Source organism: Heliangelus exortis, chromosome 29, assembly GCF_036169615.1.
Source record: "Heliangelus exortis chromosome 29, bHelExo1.hap1, whole genome shotgun sequence".
Taxonomy (NCBI): Eukaryota; Metazoa; Chordata; class Aves; order Apodiformes; family Trochilidae; genus Heliangelus; species Heliangelus exortis.
This window is the reverse complement of record NC_092450.1, coordinates 5243968-5255485: the sequence shown is the minus strand read 5'-3', so window position 1 is coordinate 5255485 and position 11518 is coordinate 5243968. Positions and strand designations below refer to the sequence as shown.

At 45.9% G+C, this 11518-nt stretch overlaps 1 long non-coding RNA gene across 1 annotated transcript; it reads left to right on the top strand.

The window, feature by feature from the left end:
* Positions 1 to 5241: 5241 nt before the first annotated feature.
* LOC139788465 (uncharacterized) lies at positions 5242 to 10884 on the top strand. Its single transcript, XR_011722859.1, has 3 exons — positions 5242 to 5552; positions 9709 to 9747; positions 10623 to 10884. It is a non-coding gene; the product is annotated as an uncharacterized lncRNA (long non-coding RNA).
* Positions 10885 to 11518: the final 634 nt, after the last annotated feature.

Sequence of the window (11518 nt, the reverse complement as noted above, 5' to 3'; positions counted from 1 at the left end):
TTTTAATTTTCTTTTATTTCTTTATTTAAGAATACCTGACAGATGAATGGACAGATTTCCAGCTGGTCCCAAGCACCGGGAACAATCACAGAGCTAGAGAAGGTTTTTTGTTTGGTTTTTTGTTTGGTTTTTTTGCTTTTTGGCTTTTGTTTTTTTTTCTTCCTTGGCTCTATTTGCGATCTAAATCTTCAGAGGGACTGGAGGAGGGGAGGCTGTGGCATCAAGGGTGTGAAATGCTGACACTACACAGAGGACAACCATAAACCCAACAGGCAAAGGTCCCCGGACAAGGGCCGGGGGGGCAAAGGAGAGAGGAGAGCTCACACCCATCCACTTTCAAGTGGACTTAAACCATGGATTTGCTCTTGTGCTTCTCTACCTGGATTTCCAGTGCTGATTTCCCCCTCTTTCACTCCTTTCTTTTCCCACCAAACTCCTGCTTTGAACTCTAAAGCCCACAGGTATCTTGAAGGAAAAACAGCAAGAACAGCAAAGCAACAAGTGTGTGGAGCTTCTTCAGCCTCTTTAGGCTGGGATGAAATTTTTCTGCGTGGACAGCTGGAGCCGAGTGACCCTTGGAACGTCCCAGGGCTGGGAAAACCTTGGGACAAAGCATCCCCAGCACCTTCCAGCAGAGCCCGGAGCTGCTGCTGGTGGATGGGCTCTCCCCACCAGCATGAGGATCCCAGAGGCTTCTAAAAAGCCGAAAATCCCCCAGGCTGGAATCGGAGTTCAGCTTCAGATGGTTTGAAAATCCTGCGGTTTATGGCCAGGTCGTGAATCAGCTCTCATTGCAAGGTTTGAGTGTTTAAATTCGTGCTAACATGGAGGGATCTCTTTCTGGGAAATGCAGCTGGGAGTGAAAGGGGTGGAGAGTTGCGTTAAGGAATGAAATGAAACCGTGTCCTGGGAGTCGGGTCGTAAAAAGTTGTTACCTGGTAGTTTTCAGGCTCAGGAGATGTGAAGTGACTTTTACAAGAGAAGTTCCTTAATAAACCAGGGACAGGAGGGCTGGCGCCGGGGGTGCCCCGTGCTCCACCGAACCGGCACCGGGACGCTCTGCCCGGGGTAGGTCACCTCCAGCATCGGCATGTTTGTATCTGGCTGGCACCAAAATTGGAGAGGCAGCTGTTTGGGGTTGTTTCTCACGTTTATTTGCATAGTATGACCAAATTCATCCGGTGTCCCCCCTCTCCTCTCCACCCGCCGTCAGGCCCCGGCACGATCGTACCCGCGGGGCTTCAGTACGAATCCCTCCCTGCCGCGGTCCTTCGGGCATCTCCTTCCAGTATTTCCAGAAGAAAATCTCTCGAGAGGGCCTGGGGTCCTTTCCGAGGGTTGAACACCCTTCCCTGGTAGGAGCACAGCCCGCGGCTTTCCTTCGATCTTATCCGACGAACACTTTGCTACAAAAAGAAAAAGGAGGGTGGGGGGTAAGGGCAGATCTTCACTCTTTTTAGCCGAGACACCCTGAAACCTCAGTTCTGGATTTTTTCCTTTATAAGTCTCGTTTATCCTTTCCAGTTCCCCGACGGCTCCCGGTGATGGGGAGATGGTAAAAGGGCGCAAGTGCAGGGAGCAGGGCCTTGGCTGCAGTGGAGGGACGGTCACAGTCGATCCCCCTCGGGTTGGTTTTGTCCCCCGGTTCTCTGGAAGCACCCACGGGTGACACTTTGAACCGAGGATCAACGTGCAAAACGATTCTGAACTTTGGCCCCGAGGGGGAAGAGGCTGAAGGGAGAATTCTGCCTTCTGAGGGACTGAGGTACAGAATCAGCCCTGGAGGAAAAAGGATTTTATATTTATTTTATTTTTATTTTTATTTTATTTTTAATTAAGGGACCAAATGGGGAATCGGTTGGAATAGGAGAAATGTGGGGAGAGGGTCCTGCAAGGTCAGTCCCGGCGGGGGAGTTGGGGGACTCGGGGCTGGAAGTGGCTGGAAAAGGGACAAATACCCGCGGAGGCTCAGCACGTCTGGAAACGTTCCTCTGCCCTTCCTACTTCGGTTGTTTTATAGCAGAGGTTTGGTTTATGATTTTTTTTTTTTTTAATAATGAAATTTTGAGTTATAATTCTGGGTTCTAAAATATCGACAAACCCACTCCTTTCCCCCCCCCCATTGTTGCCCATTATTAGCTATTTAATTCGGCTTAATCTTTATATTTGTGTGGCTAATACAGAACCAGATGAAACAGCAAAATATCTGCTACTGGTGGAAGCTTGAACAGGTTTCCAACAACATCCCGTGCCCCCGGGCTCGTTTCCAGAAGGGAAAGTGTATTACAAGTGCATAAATTGGATAAATAAATACTACCGAAAAACCAATTTTCCCCTCTTCTCCTTGCCCTCAGTCAGGGTAGTTTTGGAGACGCTGCCTGCAACCATCGGAAACTGTTAGGATTTGGGTTTTCTCGTCTTTGCAGTGGCAGCCCTGCAGAGGACTATGCCACAAAACCACCATTTTCCTCTAAAGACAGAGACAGAATTAATTCAGACTGTTAAATTGCCAGGCATTTAATCCTGCGTATAAATCCTTTTTGAACACAGAGCAAGTGAGCTGGGAGCGTCCTCCTGGGAAAATCCGGCTTTCCGCCCGGCTGGCCATGCCCCAACCAAACCCTAAACTGGGGACACCCCTCCCCGCTCCGGACCCGCTAAGGGGGTCCCCAAACAGCCCATCGGCCAAGAACTTGAATCCCTGATGGAGGGGGTAGTAAAAAATAGTTGATTGAGTTGGGACATGAGGGGGGCTCTGTCCGATGCCCCCCACAGAAGCCCACGAGTGTTTAGCACCACGGCCTTCGGATTTTCTGCAGGAGCGGCCCAGCTCCAGCTCTAATTTGGCCCAGGGAAGGACAAGAAGGAGGCAGGAGGGTGTAAGGGTGTGTCCTGTAGTTTTTGGGGTGCTTTGAGCTTTTGGTGTCACATCCCAGCACATCCCACCATGGATCCCAGCACTACAGCAAGAAATCCCAGCCCAGAGATCTTCTGTTCCCTAAAAATGTCACCGCCTTTGTGCATTTAATAGAAAAATATTAAATACATTAATATCTAATTATAATATATAATATATCTTATAATACTTAATGTATTATTAAATATATTATTATCTAATAATTAATATTTGCCACCCTCCTCTGCACATAGGTGTGTGTGAGGACTCGAAGGCCTCGATCCCAGTTTGCAAACGCCAGGCTCAGTAGGGGGACCTGGGAATAAAAAAATAATAATTATAATGTATCCTATCTTCTTTCATAATTTTTGACAAGGTTTTTCATATCTTGGCATAGCCACAGGCCATCCCGCCTCACCTCCGTAAGGGATTTTCCAAAAATAACTCTCACCACCAAAATAGGGTGGCTGGAGGGGGAGATGTGAGAGAAGGAGTGGGGAGGGGCGAGGGGGGAGGCGGCGGGCGCTCAGGTCTTTATATTAAAAAATACTCCCCTCTCTCTATTCCCCACACTTCTGCAAAGCAGTCAAGTTTCCAGGTTTCTCCTTAAAACTGACAGCGGGGGCCGGCTCAGCAGCCCCGGCCGGCAGGGATTGGTAAACTCGCCTGCAGATGCTTGTTCTAACAGATAAGTCAGAGCTTCTCCCGCCCCATCACCTTAAATAAGCTTTTTTTCAAATTTTTTTCTTTTTTTTTTTCCCAAAGCCCCAGTCCCCTCCTTCCCATGGCAGCTGCGAGGCAGAGAACGGCTCCCTCAGCCCCCTTCCACCCTATTGCAAAGTGGGGGGGGAGGGAAGGGGTCCGAGCCCCCCACCCCTTTCTTTTGGGGAGGGAGATGAGGGCTGTGGGTCCTGCCGCCTCCCCTCCACCCTATACTGGGTGTTGCCCCCCATCTCGGGCAGCACAGAAGACCCCCGCCTCCTCCCCCTCCTCAAATGAGGGCAGAGGAGGATCTGAGGCTGGCATCCCCCCCCGTCAGCCCAGGGGGGGCCATCCCCGCTTTGCCCACCGACCCCGCAGGTTTTCGGGTGCCTCTCGAGTCGTGTGGTCCCCCAGGAAGACGCTGCCGAGGGCGGATTTTAGGTGCCCGTTGTCTGGAGCCTTCTCAAGAAGTAGGGGAGGGGGAGTAAAACAGAAGATAATTTTTTTTTTTTTTTTTTTTTTTGTCAGGAAGCTCCATTTTTAGCGAGGTCTAAAGATGCTAAAACAGCACCAGAAGGCGAAGGTGGGTAAGGCAAACCAATAAAAATTAAACTCCCCTCCCCTGCTTTCTAGCAGAAGGCAGACAAGCAGGAATTAGGGAGGAGCGGGCGGGGGGGGGGGAGCCTGCAGTTTGCCGTCAAAACAATGATTTTGTCTAGACAGGGGGAGGGAAGCTGTTTTTTTTGTTGTTGTTTTCCCTTTGCTAACATAATCGCCCTTTGGTTAAAAATTAATTTACAACACCCTTGCTCTCAAACCAGGCTAACTTTAAGCCAGAAGGGGTTCCTCGGATTTAAAGAAAAAAAAAAAAAACACAACTTTAAAAATAAAATAAAAATCAACCGGAGCTGGGGAAGGTTCGCTGGGCTGTAACAAGTGGTGGAAGGATTCCTCTGCGGAGGAGAGAGGCTGGCGTTATTTATTTCCTTGGTATTTTTAAAGGGGAGGAGAAGCGTTTGCTTTAAAAAAAAAAAAAAAAAAAAAAAAAAAAAAAAAAAGACAAGGAAGAGGAAAGACACGGACAGGTAGGTGAGTTCTGGATTCGGCATCTCCAGGGGACTGGAGAGGGAGGAGGCGTTTTTCGTAACGTGTTGGTCTCTTATAATTTCCCACATGTAGCCCGAGAAAAATTTATCCTCTTCATCAATTGCAGACGACTGGGTAGAAAACCTCTCGCCGGCTCTCTGGAAGGGCGAGCAGGCTTCATATCTTCCCTCTTCTTTTTTTTTTTTTTTTATTATTATTATTATTATAATTTCATGCTCCATCTTCTCAAAACCCTCAAGCTCTCTTCTTAACCAAAGATGGGAGGCAAAGCCGCGCAGCCCCCTTCCCCACCCGCCTGTTTCTCTGCTGGGAGTTTTGAATATTTCTTTTTTTAATCCTTGATCGGATTCTTCATCAGTAGCTGCACTTCTTTATTTCTCTGCTTAAGCCACTAACCTGCACCATGGACCCAGAGATTAGAAGAGGCCGCATCGTAGCTCCAGCTCTCACTGCCGAGAAAACCTCCTTGGCTGCAAGGCTGTGAAAACCTTCTGGAGTAAATCCCCCCTTACTTCAACCTCTCTCAGCCCATATTTATTTTTTTTTTAAATATATATAATAACCCAACCCACGCTTTCCACATACGTGGCTCCACCATTTGCAGGATTTTCCTTTTCTCCCCCCCCCTTTTTTTTTTTTTACCCTACTCTCCGAGCTCTCCGGCGGGATGGGAAGGAAATCTGCTCGCTAGACTTGAAACTAAAAAGGTCATTTCGACAGGACTGCCAAGGCCACTTGCTGAGGGGGACTCAGCCTTCTTCTGTCGCCATGTGGTTCTCTCCGTCTGCACCAACTCGGCTCCGTCCGCAGCGATGCAGAGCTAGGAAAGCACTTGTGCTATAATGAGGTACTTTTAAATTTAATTTCCTGTCCCTCCCCTGCTTTATGGATTTCTAACAATCTTGAAAACCAGAGAAGAAACCAATTAAAGTCTCCGGGACAGAGGGCTTACGGAAAGAACTGAAGGTAGCCAGGCTTGATTGAATTTCCCAACAAATGGATGGAATAGGAGCAAACGGAGTATTTTTATTTATTTTTTTAAGGGACTGATGGATAGATTTCTGATGCTCATTTCCAGACAATTTTAATGAATATTGTTACTTTTTTATTTTTTTCCCCAACGGAGAACTCTTGCAAAGATTTAAGCGTAGTATAAAATACTCCGAAATACAGGAACTGAAAGAGTCCTAAAAAGACACAAAACCTCCGCTGAAAATTGTTAAAACGAAGATTTTAGAAACATTTTTTTGCAACCGCACAGCGCAAAACAAATTCTCGCTGGAATTGTTGGAGCTAAAATGATTTTGGCAAAGCGAGAGGTTTAATGCAGGGAAGTTACAAGCTCTTGGCGGATCGATTCCTTGTGTGACCGTCGGGGGCTTGACTAAAATCTTTTGATAATTTATTTTATTTAAAGAACGTAGAGTTTCTGACCCTTTCGTACCTATAAAATTGACTTTTTAAGGTTTAGCCCTCACCCCTCCCACCCCATTTTTTTTTTTAATTGCTAATTAAAGGAAGTCTCACTTACCTGACTCAGAAATTTTGTCGCATATCTGGAGACTAATATTTTTCCAAGTGAAGCAGCTCTCCCCCGTCCCCTGCTTTTGGTGGCTTCCAGACCCCTCGGCCGAGCTGGGCTGGGGCTGAGCTCAGCCGGGAGGCACCTTCGGAATCCCCGGACACCCCAAATTAAATTCGGCTGTCGGGGGAAGATACTTACGCGCTTCTCCGCTGCCGAAATGTCGGTTCTTTTGGCTTCTCCGCACTTTCGAGGTTTCCCTGCAAAGAAACAGGGAATTATTCAGAGGTGGGTGCGCGGCAGCTCCCGCCGCATTTTCCTTCCCTATTAATTGGAGTTTTCCAATTAACTGGCATAGCGAAGGGGATGCTTGTTGGGTTGTTTCTTTCTTTCTTTTTATTTATTTATTTTCATAGATTTCGCCCTTAAGCTTTGGAGATTTTGCTTTCTTTAATTCCTCTGGAAGTGGGTGAGGAGAGCAGGGGGCTCTGGAAGAAAACGCGTGGGCCTTTCCTTGAGTTTCTCTGCCCGGGACTAATGGCTCCGTCTAATTGTGGGTTCACCCTATAAAATCGGGGGCTCGGGCTCTACCCGAGCGCAGGGGAAGCTTGGATAGAATGGCGAGCACTGATTTCGAAGCAGGGGGGACAAAAATCGAAGATGGAAAAGCAAATCTTCCAGCCCAGCCCCGACGGGGAGGGCAGGAAGCTGGACCGAGGGCTCCCCCAGACTCCTGTTTCACCCCACTCGCGTCTCCCTTACCCCCAAGAAAAACTTTTATTTTCTGCTGCAATAAGTAGCCGGGGGTTTTGTTTCACCCCTCAGACCCCCGCGCAGCTGGAGCTTCCCAGGCAGGAGTTAGGCCATGATTTTGGTGGCCCACGGGGTGGTTTTGCCCCTCACGTAAGGGCAGAAGACCCTCGGCCGGGGCTCTCGACACCCTGGGGTCGGACCAGGGCGGCGGGATGAGGACCACTGCCCGTCGCCTTTGGGACCACCCCGTTCCCCCCACCGTCTGCCCCTCACCCCTCTTACGCACCCAGAACTTGCACTTTGCGTGCATCAGAAGAGTCTTACGGGGCTTCAGGGGAATCTGCTTGGGCTGATTAGTAGTAGTGGTATCATCATTATTGTCATTATTATAATTATTATCATTATTATCATTATTATCATTATTATTATTATTATTATTATTATTGATGCGTCTTTCCTTAAGGCAGAAAGTTTCATTTCATCTTTATTCCAAAACTTTCTTCTCGCTTTGCTTTTTCTCCTTTCACGTAGGAGGAAAAAAAAAAAAAAAAAAAAAAGAAAAAGAAAAAGAAAAGAAAAGAAAAGAAAAGAACAACAAAAACAACAACAAAAGGAAAATGAAGGGTGGGGGTTGGAAGGAAGGAAAAACAAATTTAAAAAACAGTGGAAATGTTCGTGTTCTCCTTGCCAGAAGGAAACAAAAGCTGCACCTCGGGTCTGCCGAGCACGGCCGGGCCGAGGACGCTGCCGGACCCGGTTGGCGAGCGCCGCCCCGAGGCCACTGGTCCCTTCGCCGGGAGCGGAGCCACCAGCTCCGGTGCCACCCGGGTCCCAGCCCGCTTCTCCCGGGTACACACAGCCCCGGCCAGCGGAGAGCTGTTATTTATTATTTATTCCTTCTTTTTAAGTCAATATGGTTATCGGAGCTGTAATTCTGCAAAAACTCAATTTAAAAAAGTTACATATATTTTTGCAATGGGTGGTTAAGAAACATGACAGCAGAGGGGTTTTATATCCTTATTCTGATGGATAGCTTGAAAAAAAGAAAGAGCCCACGGCTGGCTGTTTCCCACTCCTATCCAGGCACAGCCATGTGGAGGAGGAGGATAGGAGGGGGGGTTGAAGGGCAACTTTTTAATTTTTTTTCCACCCTATAAATGCGACAAGCTCCTCCCGTTTGTAACGTATTCTGCTTAGGAGTCTCCTCCTAAGGAGCATAATCCCAGAGGCCAACGCTGATGAATGGGACTTGTGAAAACCTGCTGCTATGACCATATTTTAATTAAAAAACAAACAAACAAACAAACAAAAAAACCCCAGGCTCTTTGTGAAGATATAAGTAAGTCACAAAGAAACCCGCAATGAGATCTTGAGCCTTGGTGCCATTTCACTTGGCTGAACCGTGATAGATTCTTCTCTCTCCTGGAAGTGTACGTGTGTAATGGCTGTGTACACAGATACATTTACAGATCTATCCTCACGCAAACACTTTAAAACCCTCCTATCCCAGCCTATTAATTATTTTAGCACTTATTTCCCTGACAAGTAGAAGTTATCTTATAGCCAAGACACCCATTTACTGCGTAGAAGCCCTAACTTGTCTTTGACATCTGGACTTAAAAATGTCTTTTAAAACTTTAGCAACAGACAGAAGAGGGAGAAAAAAAAGCCCATTACCTTAAAATGTTGTTCCAGACCAAGAATTAAACCTAATATATCGCCTAGTTAGATTTGGGCTTCTTTTTCTCCTTCCTCCTCTCCCTCTTACTATTATTTATTTTCAAGCTAATCTGGAAATTAAATAGCACTGCAATTTTGGCGTTTTAGGGTGGGGATTTTTTTCACTTTTATCTTGAGTGCTTTCCTTTATTTATGCTTTCAATCTGCAAGCTCAGGGGCGGGGGGATGCTTCATTTCCAAGTTGCAGCTGTGAAAGCTCTTTTAAAATATATTCCCCTTGTCTGTTTCGTCTGAAAGAAGAAGCTTTTATCAGGACGAGTGCAAGTGTGGCTACGACTTTTGTTTTACAAATTACAAATAGTAAACCAGTGGGTCTGGAGGTTGGGTTTTTTTAATCCTCCTTGTAGAAAGTATTGCACAAATGGTAAAATTATTGCAGGTGGGGTGCATGTAAGTGTGTGTGCATGACTGCAGACACGTATCGCGGTTAAATACTCGAGGAATTAATTATTATAGATCCCTCGTGTAAACAGAAATTGAAGTTTTATAGCAAACCTGAAGTTCTTTCCCTCCGCGGGTTCCATTTAACCCTGTACCTGTCTGTATTTGTGCATCAAGACGGAGAGAAAGGGAAAAATCGTGAATCCACACGCACACTTTTCTATTCTCTTCCAAATGAGTGTTTGGGGTTTTCGGGGGGTGTTTGTTCTTTGTGGTTGGTTTGTTTGTTTGTTTGTTTTCGGATTCCGCCCCCGTCTCCTCGCCCGACCTGGTATAAACTGTTTGAAGTTCAACAGCAGGGCTAAGTTTTATTGTATTTCCGGTACAATAGATTTATATACCGACCCATCCAGGCTTTTTAAAGGCTTTTCAAATGAAATGAAGCCAAGTTATAGTCAAGTTTCTGGCTCCCTCCGTCTATCTCTTGAACTCGGAGGAGTTTCCTCAATGAACTTTTAAACTCCCCTAAACTTGCCCTTTGGGGACGGGGCTAGCCCTACTTTGTGTCTGTTCAGCCTTTATTATTTCTTTTGCTCACCTTTTTTAGTTATTTAATCCACTTGAGGACAAGCCCCCAGCTTACCAGGTAAGACGTTGGCTTTTTATTACATATTTATATAAAATATATACACATAAAACTGTTTTTTTACTTGACCCAATGGGCTGGGGATGTATAAGAATTCTGGGTTTTTTTTCCCCTGCCATATTCTTCCGCGGAAGTTGATCGGGGCGCAGCAAAGCCCCCGGGGCCTGCCCGCCTCCCGGCCTCTCTCCTCGGTTTTAATTCTCCCTTTTATCACCACCCCGTCATTATATTATAACACGCTTTCCAGCTCGGGGGGGAGGGGGGGGGAGAAGGAAAGGACACAATAAGTTTCCTAGTGTTGCTATTTACACTATAAAATAGTTACAATGACGGTTTTTTTCTCTTGGTTTAATTGATTTATATGTTCTTGGGCTTTTTTTTTTTTTTTTTTTTTTTTAATGATTGTCATTGCGCTTACTTTTAGGGGAGGAGAATATTAATTAATTTTTTTTTGGTTTTTTTTCTCTCGGAACTCACTGATATGATTGCATTCTCTGTGCAAAGTTATCCATATGCTGACGGGTTTAATTATTATAAACTAATAATTAAATTATCTTCTAATAGCTTTTTAATACGAAATGTTGATCAATCAGCTTCATATCGGAAACGATCCTTTAAATCGGCTTTTCAGAGGAGGTGGAGGAAGAACTTTAGGAATTTTTGCTCTGTTTTATAGCTGCGATAATCGCTTGTTTCTCAAAGTCAATAGCATTTTACTGTTTCCTCTGGTCTATTTGTAAACTATTTGTAAAGTCCTGCAGGAGGGAACCGCTCCAGACACTGTACATAGGAAATCATTTGAATAGTCATTTCGGGCAATCGGAGGGGTTTTCTTTCGTCCCTGAAAAGATCCTTTTGTTTCTTTTGTTTCCTAGCAACTGTTTTCTATTATAAAAGTTCAGATTGCAGATGATGTCAAACAAAATGGCCGCCCAGGCGCCTTTCTTGGGAATTTTAGCCTTTGACCCAAGGCTGAACTAGAACTGCTCTGTGAATTAGGTAGTTTCATGTTGTTGGGCTTTTAATTTTAAACACAAGAACATCAAACTACCTGATTTACTTCAGTTATCCTCCTCCGCTTGCTTTGCTGAGGGCACTCGTCCCGGGAAGGATGGGGCTGGCATCCCTGGATCCCTCTTATCCTCCTCACTTTCCATCCCCTGGACCGCACCAGGATCCCCTCATGTCTCCCCCACCTCCCCGCACCCTACTCACCCGCGCCCCAACACCAGGGGGACGGTTTCTTTGTCTAAATCCCCGTTTCAGGGACATTTTTTTGCCAGACAACGCAGTCACGCCCCGAATCATCAAGATCTTATTAAAGGTCTAATTAGGCTCCGGTGCCTCTCAGAGGCTAAAATCCCCCTCCCGGCCACAGGCAGCCCGGAGGTAGCAAACTCCTCTGTATGCTCAATAAAGTTTGCGTCTGGCATCTAAAAAAAAAAAAAAAAAAAAAAAAAATTAAATATATGTACTTTTTTTTTTTTTTTTTAAATGGCACAGCCATTTTTTTTAAAGTTTCTTATTTTAGCAGCTACTCTATACACTCCGTGGAAAAGGTTAAAAATGTGGGCTCAGGGAACACAAAGAACAGCTCCTGAGTTCCATCATCCCCATCTATAAAGTAAGTTTATTAAAGGCTTTGCCGCGCATCTCTGCAGCAATGCGCGTAGGAACCGTCTCTGCGGCTTTCCCTCTGGGGGTGAAAATGATGGATTTAGCCATACGGGATGAATATTAAATATTTAGTCACCGACGAGCTCCAGCGAGT